Source organism: Armigeres subalbatus, chromosome 2, assembly GCF_024139115.2.
Source record: "Armigeres subalbatus isolate Guangzhou_Male chromosome 2, GZ_Asu_2, whole genome shotgun sequence".
Taxonomy (NCBI): domain Eukaryota; kingdom Metazoa; phylum Arthropoda; class Insecta; order Diptera; family Culicidae; genus Armigeres; species Armigeres subalbatus.
Genome location: NC_085140.1, coordinates 114,820,648 through 114,836,960, shown reverse-complemented (window position 1 = coordinate 114,836,960; position 16,313 = coordinate 114,820,648). Strand labels below are relative to the sequence as shown.

Below are 16,313 nucleotides of genomic sequence, written 5' to 3'. Positions count from 1 at the left end.
ACTCTTATTAAATCTCAACGTGAGGTTAAATAAGAGTGGGGTTATGAATATGTGTTTTACTTAGTTTTCATCAAATTGTCACCTTTATGGATTCGCATGATGCATTTTTCCAGTGTACTCTGTGTTTCGTCTTTGGCGTTCGGCTTTGACTACTCTTGTTCAATCTCAACGTGAGTGTGGGGTTATGAATATGTGTTCTACTTAGTTTTGTCAACAAGCTGCCACCTATATGGATTCGCATTATGCGTTTTTCACAATGTACTCTGTGTTTCGTCTTTGACGTTCGGCTTCGGCTACTCTTGTTTAATATCAACTAAGGGTGGGGTTATAAATATGTTGTTTTTTACTTAGTTATGCAACAAATTGTCACCTGTATGGATTCGCATTATGCGTTTTTCACAGTGCACTCTGTGTTTCGTCTTTGAAGTTCGTCCATTGTTACGTCCTCAGTGTTTTTGTGACACCTCTCTTTAGTCCCTAGCTTAATGCGTGTGAGTCTACATAATTGGGTTTCCTATAAATTGTACAGGGGATGTCCAAAATAACTGGGATAGGCAAATTTTGGGCATGATTAGATGTGTTGTAACTATGTCAATTATTATCCGATTTTGACAATTTAGGAGTGCCTGAACTAGAAATTTAATGTAGTTTCACCATATGCCCCTGGAACCGACCATGGTCATCGGATACCGGAGATATTCCGGGTTTTTCTAAGGTAGGTTCAGAACCGTGAATTTGTGGTGGGTATTAGGATAAGTTGTGGTTAAAAACAGAATAAAATACAAATAAAGTAGGGCTCTTCTGATTGGAATCATATGTTGAAATTCGAAATCGGACCAGGATCAAGTGAGATATGGCCATTTGTTTAGAATCGGTGCCGATCAGGAGTTTTAAAAGAGACCAGGCCACAAATTCATTTAAATCAAGCTTTTTGACCGACCTTCCATTATGATTACATTCCAAAAGCCGTCTGATACGTCAATAATGAAAAACCAATTAAAAAGACGGATCCTAAAGTCGCTGGGGTGCCCCCGGGGAACCTGTAGAAGGGGACATTTCAGTTTTAGCGCCAAAACTGGTCATTCGACAGTTCGTTTTCATGGTTTTCTATCAGGAAGCGAGGTATGAATATAAAATGGACCACTAACGGCTTTGACCGATTCCGGGATCTACGGATTGTCCCCTGGGAACCTGTAGAAGGGGACATTTCAGTTTTAGCGCCAAAACTGGTCATTCGACGGTTGAGTTTTAAGACTTTTAGCAAGTTCATTTGATTTGAGAAAAAAAATACCCCACTCGACCCCAAAATTGTTCCGGAACCAGGTGGCCGATGCCAATTCTCTTCTCAGGTTTGAAAACAAGAGACCTAACCGGTTCGTTTAGTAGGTGAATCGTCAAAATCGGTTAAGAATCAAAGGAGTTATGATTTTTTAAAGTAAATTTTTAGTGCCTAAAAGGAGGATAAGCGTTAAGCATCCGAAGTTTGAATTTGCACGGTACCCAGTTGACCAATTGGTTTTATCGTTTTCGATTGTAGAAAAACCTGCGAATCAAACTGGTAACTCAGAGCGGTAAGAGGAAGTATTCCCGCCAGTTCTTCTAGACTCATCGTATGAGTTGAGTTCATACAACCTAACGCGAAGCAGAGGCAGCGATAATGAATCCGTTCAATTTTTAGCATGTGCGTTTTAGCCGCCGACGGACAACAAAAACTACCGTACTCCAAGACCGAAAGAATACAGTCTTAATTAGTCTTCCGGGTGGGCTCTCCACCATGAGCCGATTAGGAACTTTCGAAGAAACACCCAGAGGAGATTTCGGAAGAATTTCTGGAGGAACTTCCGGAGGAATTCCCGATAAAACTTCCAGAGGAATTCCCGGAGAAACTTCGAGAGGAATTTCCGGAGAACTTCCGGAGGAATTCCGGAAGGAACTGCCTTAGAGACTTGCGGAGGAACTTCCGGAAAAACTTCTGGAGGAACTGTCTTAGAAACTTGCGAAGAAATTTCTGGAGGAAATTCCGAAACAACTTCCGAAAGAGTTTGCAAAGGAATACTCGAAAAAACATCCGGAGAATTTTTGATGCATGAAATACACGCCCAAAAAAATATTCGCTAGAAAAAAAATTTCCCCAAAAATAATGTTTGCCCGAAAATAACAAATTCCCGAAAAAAGAAACATTTGCTCGAAAACATTATATTCCCGAAAGTTACACACGATTTAAAATGATATTTCGCCAAAAATCATTTCCCCCGAAAATAACATTGTTTGAAATTGTCAGTCACAAAAGAAGGGACCACGTTATACCAAACAATCTACCACCGTTATAAAGAATGTCATGCATAATGTATGTTTTTGTGGTCCTGTTTTTTAATACAACACAAAAATTACAATTTACACACATAACCATTTGAAAGACTATTATTCTTCCATTTACTTCCACTATTAACTTTTTTATGTATCAACAAGCAGATACGTATTTCGTTTCCTACTTGGAAACTTCTTCAGTGTTTGTTATCGACTCGAGGTAACTCGAAGTAAATGGAAGAATAATAGTCTTTTAACCTTGTAGCATTTCCCCTAAGACGCTCTAAAATAATTAATCAACACATAACCATGATTGTCAAACATTTGCTAAATTTTCAAGCCAACTATTCGTTAAAATCATTCAACGACATGTCAGCATCTATTCGCAAAACAAAAATCCGATAAGAATCAACGGTTTTGCAATTATATTCAATTTTTTCTTTCAAAAAATAGGCAACAATTGTGCCACAACGGTCAGTGTTTTCATACCAGCAATACAAATGTGATATGGAATGCGAAACAAGAAGACGAAGAGAAAACCTCAATGAAGTTCTTTACATCAACTTTCCTACCAAGAAAATCACTGACGAAAAGACTCAAGCTTATATAATACCTCGCGTTCAATCTAAATCATCTAAACTTTTCCCATCAACCAACGACAAAGGAACTTCGAACCAAAAATGGTTCTGAGCTCTTCGCTTCAAATATAGGGCAAGATGGAGCGAACTCCTCTCTCCGTTCAATTTTAATAGTATTCGTTGAGTACACCCAAAAAACAAATCTTACAATTATTGTATAAAAACGTGGCATATACAAATCTGTAAGGTTTTTATACAGAAATTGTATTAAAATAATACAAATCTGTATAATTTCAATACAACGATTGTATTAAAATCTTCCAAAAATTGTATATGCCCAATTATTATACAGTTTCTGTAAGGTTCTTATGCAGAACTGTATTAAAATCTGCCATCCACTGGTTGGGTGTATAAAAAAAGACGTCAGATGCACAGCCAAGCACGAAAAGCTTGGGCAATTTTTTAAACAAAATCTCCCAACAATCTTTTCCGAAATTTTTCTCAAATGATTTCAAACCAACATTAAAACCATCTATCACTATTCTTAACTACCGAAATGCCGCAGGCGTCCGTGCTTCTTCGTAGTCGAAGAACAGCCTCAAGTCTGGATTCAATTTTCTTTACAAAACTCTCCCCCATCTAATGAAAACCGGCGAGGGTGTCGAGGTACAAAACGTGCCGGCTTCGCTGTGAACTTTCCTAACAACTACAATGAACATGCACTTCCTTTCGAGTCCGAGGAGTTCGCTTCGTCAGTCAGAAGGATGCGAAACTTGCTCCCCAGGAAGAAGCTCACCCGTTCTATCTCCGCGAACGAACGCCAAAGGATACAACTTTTTGTACCCGATGCCACATTTTGTCGTTTACTGTCATAACAGCGACGGTGTGGCGGTATTCGCATGTTTGGTGCTGGGTGATATGATGAAGGTAATGTCATTAACATATGGACATTAGTCATAAAGTAGGGCGGCAGAAAAAGCTATCTACAAAAAAGTGGGTAAAAAAATCAAAATTTTTCATGAAATGTTTTTATTGCATTACGTAACTTAACGTCGGTATGCCGAAAAGCGTACGCCCAAGTGAAGTAAAATGATGTAGAGCAGATGGTGAAGCTATCTCCGAACGAAAAGGATAGGACGGCAAGCACAACTGCACCCGCCAACGAACGCAAGGCACGACGAGCGATGGTGACAAAAACGATGGAGACGGCGAAAACGAGCACTACAATTTATTTCAAGTTTGCCGGTAGGGCCTGGTACCGACCGAGTTTCTGTTGTTGTAAGTAACAAGTTTATGGTATTGCATCTTATTACTCGGGCGGAAGGTGGGTTCCACCAACGAAGAATTGCTATGGAAATCAATGCAAATATGTTGCGAGAGGTTAGGCACTCGGAATGGATGGAAAGATAAAGTTGGGAAAATTACAGAGTTTTTCATTCTTTATTAACTATGGGACATAATGAGATTTTGTTCGTTAGAGGAAAAACCCTGACTGAACCACCTAGCGGTGATGATGCCTTTCTCGCTCGTTCAAAAGGGTTGACAAACATATTTTTCACATTTGTTTATGGCAGCCTTACTTTGTACCGTTAAATGCACAAAAACGATCCAGAAAAATGAAAAACGATTTATAAATAACATCTGAATGTTCCATAAAACGCTACCTTAAATCCAAAAAATAGCTCAGGCGTATCCATAAAGATTAATTTTAGGATCCATAACTAAACATAACTAAGCTAAAAAATAAACCAAATAATTGGAAAATAAGTATGTACCTTTAAACATGATCAAGAAAAACAATATCATTCCTGCTATTTTCCCATCATCCATTAAAATGATCCATAGAAAACTACATTTTGATCCATAAAAATACAGTTTTGCGCAATTTTTATCGTGATTATGATTCAAAACTTCGGTAATATGATCCATAGTTTTGGATATATGGTCCATAATGTTGGTCATTTGACAAACTTTCGAGTGTTTCTTGTTTTGAAGTCAGAATCCAGCTTAGGCTTCTGGCACCCATCAATAAGTTAGCCTTTTTAAAATTATTGTTTTGAATAGTATGATTCTTCATATAGATAAGAATTCATTTTTTGCTGATAGCAGTTCCGTTTTTGTCATTGACATTCAACCACTTTTAACTAAGATTTACGAATTTGATCCGACCTAATAAAATTTGAAGGGAATTCTACTATGGTTGCTTTTCTTCATATGGAGAGCATTTCGGAGTGATTAACGGAAGGTTTTATTAAAATTGATTCATATTAATTTGTTTTTGTATATATTATAATGAACTGATCTAAAATTATTTATCAGATCAGACAGGTAAACTATCACTGTTCAAAATCTGATATATTACTCGTGACAGAGCTGGTGTTACCGAAATCAGCATATATCAGCAGTATACTTGGGCCAATAATGTCTAATACTTTATATCATACTGATTGCATACCTGATATTATTCTATCAGGAAATCAAAAATCGTTGATTGCCTTGAGTAATTTGTTATGGAATATAGCAAGGATGTTTTCGATCATTTAGTAATATAGGTTTGATAATTTAGTAGTTTGTCAATAACTCATTCCAGAGGATAAATGTCGAAAAATATTCGCACCAGAAGTCCACCATAAAACACGTTTAAAATTTAACTTCTGGTATGAGTAATCGACAAACTAAATGATCGAACTTAGATTACTACATGATCCAAAACATGCTTGGATTGTGGAAAAGTTGTGTATGTATCCATTTTCCATTGACTTGCCAAAAAGAAAATTTTTCTTCAAATCCTATCGAATCTCAGCTTCTCCCACATAATCCGAGTGCTATTTGAAATCATCAAACAAATGTGTTGTCACTATGAATGGGGTTCCAATTGGTCTAGCGAAGTCCAAGATTTGGAACTTAAGTATAGCATGAATTAATTAACAATCAAAAACCACACCGAAGGTATGCAAGCGAAAAAGTACGAATATAGTAAGTATTTATAGAAAATCAAAACCATTTACTAAAATAAATTGTTTTATTTACAAACTAATTGTTAGACCAGCCATGTTTTACATATACTGTGCCAATATGAATTATTTGCTGCAACGCCAGGAAAAATGCATTATAGTGGATTCAAAATAAATGTTGAAATTGATTCTGAAGTTGCTTCCCTGCACACCAAAACATTATGAATATTAGGTGACATATTTGAATGAATTGACACAAAAGCACATGACGTAAACTCAATCGTATATGTTTTTCAACGTCAGATGATTTAAATATGCCACGGAACCTAAAAACATAGCACCAGGTGCGTTGCCGCACGAATGCACAAGCAGCCGATGATAAGTGCAAATTGCGTATAACCTGTTATACTTCGATCACCACTTAACCAAGAAGCAAAGATAGCTGTGGGGTAACGTTCTAGCCTCTCACTCAGAGAATCTGTGTTCGACGCTCGTTCGATCCTCATTTTTTTTTTCAAAAACATATTTATAAACAATTTTTATTTTCTATAACTCAATACCACATTTTTAACATCGTTAACATTAAAACATCGATTCGTCAAATCTGAGAGGCGAGAGCACTCCCACGCAATCCAACACCACCAACAGGTAGCCGAAGTATTTAGGTAGCCGAAGTATAACATATGTTAGACTACATATCTACACATGTCTTTTAATCGAAATAATTAGACTTTCATGTTGCCAATCTAAAAGAAAATTAAATTTCAAACCCGAAAAATCTAACTATTTTCGGCTAAAATGTGTTTTAACATTTTAACAATCATTTTAAAATTGACGCCCTTCACCCTTGCCGGGGTGATGGGCCAATGGGGCGTGTTGGTGATGCTTCCTTCTGCAATATTCATCCAACGGCAAGCGACTGAAGCGAATGCAGTGACGTTTTATTTTAGTATTAGCATTTATTTTAGTATTACAAAAAAATCCCGGGATATAGAACAAAAAATGTTTCCAGTTGGCCAACTGTCGAGTACTTCCCAGTTTGAAGTCAGAATCCAGCTTAGGCTTCTGTCACCCAATCAATAAGCTAGCCTTTTTAAAATTATTGTTTTAAATAGTATGATTCTTCATATTGGTAAGAATTCATTTTTTGCTGATAGCAGCTTCGTTTTTGTCATTGACATTCAACCATTTTTCAACTAAAATTAACGAATTAGATCCGACCTTATAAAATCTGAAGATAATTCTACTATGGTTGCTTTTTTTTCATATGGAGAGCATTTCACAGTGATGGTACGACGGTTGAATTAGAACTAATTAATTTTAATTTGCTTTTGTATCCAAAATCCAAAAGATCCAAAATTATTTATCAGTTCACTCCATACAGATAAACTATCCATGTACACAATCTGATAGATTACTCGTGACAGAGCTGGTGTTACCTAAATCAGCATACTTGGGCCAATAATGTGTAATACTTTATATCATACTGATTGCATACCTAATATTATACTTAATTCATTTAATAATTATCAAACCTATACATTTAGTAGTTTGTCAATAACTCATTCCAAAGGTTGAATTTCCACCATTTCTAGTACGAAGGTTTATACAACTCTGCCTTATTGTTGTTTCTTTTGCACTAATAACAAAATGATAGCGCTAGTTGCAGTAACTTATACTGACTAATAATAACTAATAAAAAAAAATTTTGTTATCATTCAGTATACGCTCATTCAGTAAACTAGTGCTTTAAATCGATTATTAGTTAAATTAAACCAACAAACTGTAGGGCAGAGCTGTCGGAAAATTTTCGCACCAGAAGTCCACCATAAAACACGTTTTGAAATTTAACCTCCGGGATGAGTCATCGACAAACTAAATGATCGAACTGAGTTTACTACATGATCCAAAAACATGCTTGGATTGTAGAAAAGTTTGGATACATTTTCCGTTGACTTGCAAGAATGGAACATTTTCTCCGAATCCTTCCAAAACTCAGCATCTCCCACATAATCCGAGTGATATTTGAAAACTTCAAACATATATGTTATCACTATGAATGGGGTTCCAATTAATTGGTCTAGCGAAGTCCAAGATTTAGGACTTATGTATAGCATGAATTAATTAACTATCAAAACCTCACAGAAGTTATGCAAGCGAAAAGGTAGGAATATAGTAGGTTAATATTTGTAGAAAATCAAAACCATTTACTAAAATAAATTGTTTTATTTACAAACTAATTGTTAGAAAAGCCATGTTCTACATATACTGTGCCAATATAGATTATTTGCTGTAACGCCAGGAAGAATGCATTACAGAGGATTCAAATTAAACGTTGAAAGTGATGTTGCTTCCCTGCACATCAAAACACTATGAATATTAGGTGACATATCTGAATGAATTGACACAAAAGCACATGACGTCGACTCAATCGTATATGTTTTTCAACGTCAGATGATTTAAATATGCCACGGAACCTAAACACAGCATCCGGTGGGTTGCCGCACGAATGCACAAGCAGCCGATGATCAGTGCAAATTGCGTATAACCTGTTATACTTCGATCACCGCTCATCTAAGGAGTGAAGATAGCTGAGGGGTAACGTTCTAGCCTCTCACTCAGAGAGTCTATGTTCTCTTTTTTTTCGAAAACATATTTATAAACAATTTTTCTTTTCTATAACTCAATACCAAATTTTTAAAACGACTTCTCTGCGTTAAAGATTAAAACATCGATTTGTCAAATTTGAGAGCCGAGAGCACTCCCACGCAATCCAACACCAGCAACAGATCTTCACCTATATGTTCCTATATGTTCACCTATATGTTAGGCTACATATTTACACATGTTTTTAATCGAAATAATTAGACTTTCATGTTGCCAATCTAAAAGTAAATTAAATTTCGAACCCGAAAAATCTAACTATTTTCGGCTAAAATGTGTTTTAACGTTTCAACAATTATTTTAAAATTGTCGCCTTATATCCCTTACCGGGTGAAATAAAAAAGCATCACCCGGCCCCCATTTTGTTTACTCGCTTCCGTCAGGGCCAAAGCGGTGTGTTGGTGATGCTTCCTTCTGCGATATTCATCCGACGGCAAGCGACTGAAGCGAATGCAGTGCCGTTCGCTCCCGCCGAAATGTGCTTGCATAGCGTCCTCACGTACACCAGCTGCGCTCCCATACGCTGATTGAACGCTACAAAAATAGCTGCCACGTGAGAAGTTCACTCGTATATAGGGTATGCGAGCGCATGATAGCAAAATAATAGAAAAAATGGGCCTGATTACGTTTAGTAAAGAGAAACGTTATTAATTATTGAACAGTTTTCTCTTCGTTAGAGGTAACCCAAATAAACACTTATAGGGCGATCATGCCTTCAGTGAAGACAATGGGTTCTTAATAATATTGTTCATCATTGCATTTCTTAACGTTTGCTTTACTTGAAGCGACACGTTGTAATTATGCCATTATGAATACTAACTGAAAACAATAATATCCCCAACAAATTGGCTTTCCTACCTATATACTGCCGCCGCAAGCGTAACTGTTCCATATTTTCTTCCATGCAAAATCAATATTGGACGATTATGCTTGCGACGGCAGTATAATGGAGCTCATTTTACCTCCAAGAAATTTAGATTAATTATCAAGGCGAAATGAATCCAATTTCATGTCTAGCAAATTCAAAGTTTGTCTATCAGTTAATGCATTAAAACTATCAATTTAGAACCACTATTGATTTTATCAAATATATTTTCTTTCATTGATTCAATAATACTTCCAATATTGGTACCGTTACCCTAGCAGAGTGAACTCTGTGGCTTTGAAAAGAAATGAACGTATACCAATTTGATGAATACTGTACAACTTATATTTACTCGTACCATGTGTGTCCCGATGGTTTTGTGGTATAGTAAGCGCTTTCCACTCCAAAGGTCAGCAGTTCGAATCTAGGAAAATTCAGTGTAGAACATTTTGCTGTTTTTTTATACGCAAAAACAGTTTTTTGGCCATAACTCCAGATTGCGATGAGCTATTGATCTAATTTTCAATAGCAAACAATGGGACTGAATTCCGCGTCGACTGCAACTTGTTCCGAGCAAATCGGACAATGGGAAGTTCAAAAAAGTGTGTCTACAAAATTTGTACACATACACACATACACACATACACACATACACACACACACACATACATCCACACATACAGACATCACCTCAATTCGTCGAGCTGAGTCGATCGGTATATAAAAATCGGCCCTCCGGGCCTCCTATCAAAATTTTGTTTTTGAAGCAGTATTATAGCCTTTACGTACACTTAGTGTACGAGAAAGGCAAAACGTTATTTGGCATTCCTAATTAGAGACTTCAATTATCAGCTTTAAGCTCTTCGGTGAGTTTGTTTTCATGTTCGCTATGTAGTGAATCATTCACTCTATGCTTTTTGGGCTTGATACCCACGTAGCGTCTTTCGACGAAGAATGCAAGCGGCGGTTAAATGACGCAGGTGTGTATCGGGAAAAGGCGGTAATGCAGCGTCACCGCGCCGATGCACACCTGCGGTATTTTAACGCTGCGTGCATGTGGCGTTGAAAAAAACGTTACGTGTGGATCGGCTCTTAACTGGCAATTATTTCCACAGTCGTGTCTATTAATCATAGTCAAATTTCATTCAAACCCGAATTACTGAACTTGAAAAACCACATGAAAAAAATTTACAATGAGTAAGGGAAGTAAAATTCCGTATGTAATAAGTGTATGGAAGTAGAACAACACTTCTAGACTCCTTTCAATGGAAATCTACACTTCTATAATTAGTTCTTCAAAGCAGAATTTTGTAACCAAGCTCAAACCTATTTCTGTAGAAGACCTAACATGGTGTCAATGTCAGATCCTACATCACTGTCATCCTTGACTTTCGCAAAGTCGAGTATAGCCCGTTTTGTGTCAATCTTTCTGAGGTTATCCACCCCTTTCCCATCAGTGGCAAAGTGGTGCTGAATGCGTGTTATAAATTCTCACGATAAGCATCACTATTGCTGGAGGAGGTAACCGCATAATCCGTAGGTTGAACTATTCTGCCTCCATCATCAACAAATGCTTCTAGAACTTAAAAAAAGTAACACGCGAAGTGCACTCCCACTGAAATGGAAATCGGTGAACAGATAGAGTGATAGGAATGTAAAAGATCGAATTCCAGAAATCGAGCGAACATGAGCAGCTCGAACTAAGTCCACAATTTCGAAAAAAAAACTTGAGAAGATGGGTAGAATTGTGAAAACAAGGGTTATTGGTTCGGTGTGCCATGAATATCAGATTATGTTGATACAGGTAATAAATTTTTCATGCTTCGATGCGAGAAAAACTTTTGTTTCAACATATGTAGAACCTTGATGCTGAGTGCCGACGGCTACCGAGAAGTTTTGCATTGATACTTTTTCAGGATACAAAAAATGCTGATTGGCTTCCTAGGCCTGTGATGAGAATATTATGATACGGGATCGAAGTTTGCCTCGTTGATGTGGGTTTAGTACGCTCGAGAGCCTTCAGTTTTCTCTTCTTAATATTAAAATCGATGTTTGAAAAGTAAAGTAATTTGAATTTGACATTCGTCGCCATCAGCTTATATAACGAAGATAGACGTGGCCTTCGGAGCGTAAAAATATTCATATCAAAAAGGGCTTCTAGACGAAAAGTCTCGAGCAAACTTTTATCGCGACTTTGTGAGAACGAACGTCATTCAAGCAGAAAGCTGTCAAAGAAAATCCAAAGCTAGCATTGATTTCGAGTGTATGACCTTGAAAACTAAAACAGCACAGATTTATTTTAATTTCCACTGTACGAAGAAAAAGGCACTATTTATTCTAACTTTGTTAACGACAGTTAATGCAGTGCAGAATTAAAGCACGTTTTTGAATTGTTATGAACAAGCGATAAACAGGAAGCAATAGTCACAAGAGGAAGTAGAAGTTGCGCAACATGTGTAAATGATGGGTTTTAAAACAACAACAATATTTTAATAGAACAAAGTTTCTTCAACCAAATTTAACCCCCCAATAGGATTTCACCGTTCAGAACTACTTCTACGGTGTTTATTTGCGCATCCATCACCTGAATAGAAAACTCTGTGCACTAGGATAGAAATTCCGATGGCTTTTCTGTGGAAATTCCGATGGCTTTCCTGTGGAAATTCCGATGGCTTTCCTGTGGAAATTCCGATGGCTTTCCTGTGGAAATTCCGATGGCTTTCCTGTGGAAATTCGAATGAATTTCCTCTGGAAATTCGAATGAATTTCCTCTGAAAATTCGAATGAATTTTCCCTGGAAATTTGAATGAATTTCCCCTGCAAATTCGAATAAATTTCCCCCAAAAATTCGAATGAATTTCCCCTGGAAACTCGAATGAATTTCCCCTGGAAATTCGAATGAACTTCCTCTGGAAATTCGAATGAATTTCATCTGGAAATTCGAATGAGTTTCCTCTGGAAATTCGGATGAATTTCCTCTGGAAATTCGGATGAATTTCCTCTGAATTGGATGAATTTCCTCTGAATTCGGATGAATTTCCTCTGAATTCGGATGAATTTCCTCTGAATTCGGATGAATTTCCTCTGGAATTGGATGAATTTCCTCTGAATTGGATGAATTTCCTCTGAATTCGGATGAATTTCCTCTGAATTCGGATGAATTTCCTCTGAATTGGAATGAATTTCCTCTGAAATTGAATGAATTTCCTCTGAATTGAATGAATTTCCTCTGAATTGGAATGAATTTCCTCTGGAAATTCGAATGAATTTCCTCTGGAAATTCGAATGAATTTCCTCTGGAATTTCGAATGAATTTCCCGAGGAAATTCAGATACTTTTCTCGTCGAGAATTTGGAAGAATTTGCAGTGGAAATTCGGATGATTTTTTTTGTGAAAATTCGAATGTATTTCGTGTACAAGTTCGGATAAATCTTCTTCTTCTTAAAGGCATTACATCTCCCACCGGGACATTGCCGCCTCGCCACTAAATGTTCTTTCAGCGCGTCCACAGTTGTTAACTGCGAGGTTTCTAAGCCAAGTTAACATTTTTACATTCGTTTATCATGAGGCTAGCACAATGATACTTTTATGCCCAGGGAAGTCGAGAAAAATTCCAACCCGAAAATTTCCTGGACCGGACCGGGAATCGAACCCAGCCATGGTCTTGCTTTGTAGTCGTGTATCTTACCGCACGGCTAAGGAAGAGTCGGCTGAATATCCTGTGCAAATTCGAATGAATGCCCTTTGAATATTCAGATGAATTCCTTTTTTAAATTCGGAAAAATATTCTAGGATATTTGAGAGAATTTCTCGAGTCAAATGTACGCAGTAATGTTGTCAAAAAATTGCGCTGCAATAATGTGGTCTTGAAGTTAATTGGTTGGAAGAAAAATATTAAACAAAAACCAATATCTTTTCGAGGAAGTGTTAAGCGAAAAATCAAATGCATCCAATGTGAGATCAGCAATTTTCATTAGAAAATAAAAACTACTGCAATAAAGCCTAACAGGACTATAAAAATATTGATTGCACCATGACCCAGTTGCAGTGAGCATTCAATTCGAATGAATGTCTATGGACCCTTCACAAGTAGTGGTTTCGCATTCAAATGGCAAACGTATTGTACTCATTATGTGCAGAGCTCGCCTTTGTCGAGTTACCCATTTGGATGAAAAACTTTTCGTTAACATTCCCCCTGCTGCTGCATTGCTCATATTAAAGCAACCAGGACAGTTATGTATTGTTGAGCTATACCTACCGAGATACTCATATTGCCAAGCCCTCATTTTTCTTAGTTATCGCAAAACTAGGATGACTGTGCCGTAGTATCTGCCTGTCCATACCATCGTTCGTTTTGTTTCAACTGAATGGACTGAATGGATCTCTGTTTGGGATTTGCCTTCGCAAAATTAATTTGTTCGTTGGCTTACTCAATCCCAAGAAGGCAATTTTTCTTTGCTTAGCCGAATTCAGCCGGACCAAATCATTTATTGGTCGTTACAGCAAACCCATTTCCCAGATTGGTAAACATGGTCCCAACAACTTACTGAATCCTATCGAGTAGATCGATGCCCATATGTGCAACGGTTCGCAACGTAATGCGACAGAGGTTCTCCGATTTTTACCGGTGGCACTTACTCTACTCTATCTAGTAGGTCCACAGGTCATAATTTCAGAAACGCTGCATTCTGAACTCGCTACACCCACCAGGGAACCATTACATCGGACAGGTAAGTTTGCCAGCCAACCCATTCTGACCGCATGATAAATAAATAGTTGTCTTTCCCAGTGCCTCGTTGTCCAGAGCCCGACAACGAGTCGGTTTGAATGGTATTTGCACAGAAGAGCACCACCACTCGGTGTTTGTAACGCAGGAAAACCGTTGAAAATGTGTCCCCGTCGTCGTCGACGTCGATGTATAAAAGTAGTCAGTGCGCGGTGACTGTCAGCGGAAGCAAACCCTGTTTCCGATTTCGGATAGGAATAATGGAACTATTGAGTGTTTGTTAGGGTGTTCCGTCACTGTCGGACATGTCAGCGCTGCTCAAGTGCGCAACTATCAAATGAGAAGTACACATTTAGCGGATGGTTTTGCGTTTTGAAAGGCTATCATTACAGTTAAATCACTAACAATGAGTGAGATTGGTGGACAAATTGGACAACTGTTTGTCTTCCAGTCTGTGTACACAAAAAAGAAAACATTAGGTAACTTTTCATATGATAAACCTTCACTAATTCTACAAACATGGGCTAAAGGTAGTTCGATTTCGATTTCGAACTGGTTGCTCAGTTCGATAGGAGAAGAATTATTTCCAATGTTAGAGTTAGAAGGAATATCTGAAGTCTCCAGCTTCCTTCTATTTTTTCCGCGCTTTGGCAGGACGGTCTTGAAACATTGTTTCTTAGAAGAAAGTGGAGAATTCAGAGACTCACCCTTCCTCTTGTTTTTAATAATGCTCATTGCTGAGCGTGAAGACGTGACCTACTAAGAGGTTTTTTCCCAGAACGGTGTCCTTGCAGGATTACCACCGCTTGTCGGAATTTTACTTCCGCAAACTGGTCCAACGTAAAACGAAGGCATGGGTCCAAGCTTTCTTCGTTTTCCGTCGATTGCAAGCTATTGAGCCAATTTAGAAATTACTGGAGCCGCTCAGTATCTAGGAGTCATCTCTGCGGTACATAGTTGGCCTGGCCGTATGACAAGAGAAATGACGGAATACAGCACCGTCATTTTTCAGGATGCTTTCAAGTATAGGCTACACAAGTATAAGATTAGATTGGGGAGTGAGCGCTAGTAGTGGACAACCTAACGATTGAAAATCCTTCAGACGCTCCGCTAGAGTGTGTTGCTAGCCTCTTGTCGTTCTGTAGCATCAGATAGCAAGCGACAGATATCAGCAACGTGTTTCTGACATAAATACACAAAACATTAAATTTTTCTTCTACAATAGTCATTTTAAAATGATGCAGCTGGAATGCTTATCATGGCCACCCTCAGGTCCACAATATCGAGTTTGTTTTGGTACGTATAACGGTCCCCCATTTGATTTACATGTTCCATGCACCTATTATGGCCCCCCTTTGGGTGCTAGTAATGAACCCTCTAGCGTGTTTCCATTTATAAATTAGTTCTTCTTTTTATTGGCAATACATCCCTACACTGGGACAGAGCCGCCTCGCAGCTTAGTGTTCATTAAGCGCTTCCACAGTTATTAACTGCGAGCTTTCTAAGCCAGGTTACCATTTTTGCATTCGTATATCATGAGGCTAAGCACGATGATACTTTTATGCCCAGGGAAGTCGAGACAATTTCCAATCCGAAAATTGCCTAGACCGGCACCGGGAATCGAACCCAGCCACCCTCAGCATGGTCTTGCTTTGTAGCCGCGCATCTTACCGCACGGCTAAAGAGGGCCCCTGCTATATAAATTAAACTAAATATCAGTATCCCCAGTCCAAAATAATTGGACGGAACTACTATCCTGATATGAAAAGTAACTTTAGTAACTAAATAGTTGATTCCAGCGATGAATTTCGGTTTTTATTAACGATTCTTACTCTCTAGCGAGTCTTTTTAATTCATAATTTGGATATGTGATCGGTTGAGAGTGTTATTCATCCTCTTTTATTTGAAAATTTTATTTTTATCATCTTTTTCAAATGTTGGTCTAAAAATTATATACATCACTATGGTTCGTAATGTCCACTCAATCTCAGGAGAACAGGATAAAAACAAAAACAGATTCGCCATGGGCTTGAAAAACGCTTGCTTTAAGGTCACTCCTGATAGAATCCAAGTTTCAAAGTGCTCGCGTTTTCGGGGGCACACCACTCGATACGGAAGCAACGCACAACTGTCATTTTTATTTTTTCACGCATGCTGCGACGCAGCAAAGCTGAATCAACAAAAATGACAGTTGTCCGCCGCCTCCGTATAGAGTGGTG

General features: G+C 38.0%; 2 protein-coding genes across 11 annotated transcripts in view; both read right to left on the bottom strand.

Annotated features, from left to right (window-relative positions):
- Positions 1 to 16,313, bottom strand: part of LOC134210699 (neurocalcin homolog) — a 493,920-nt gene that overhangs the window by 225,701 nt on the left and 251,906 nt on the right. The gene's annotated exons all lie outside the window — the stretch shown is intronic.
- The window catches only part of LOC134210698 (neuronal calcium sensor 2), a 413,535-nt gene that overhangs the window by 158,223 nt on the left and 238,999 nt on the right, over positions 1 to 16,313 (bottom strand). The window lies entirely within an intron of this gene.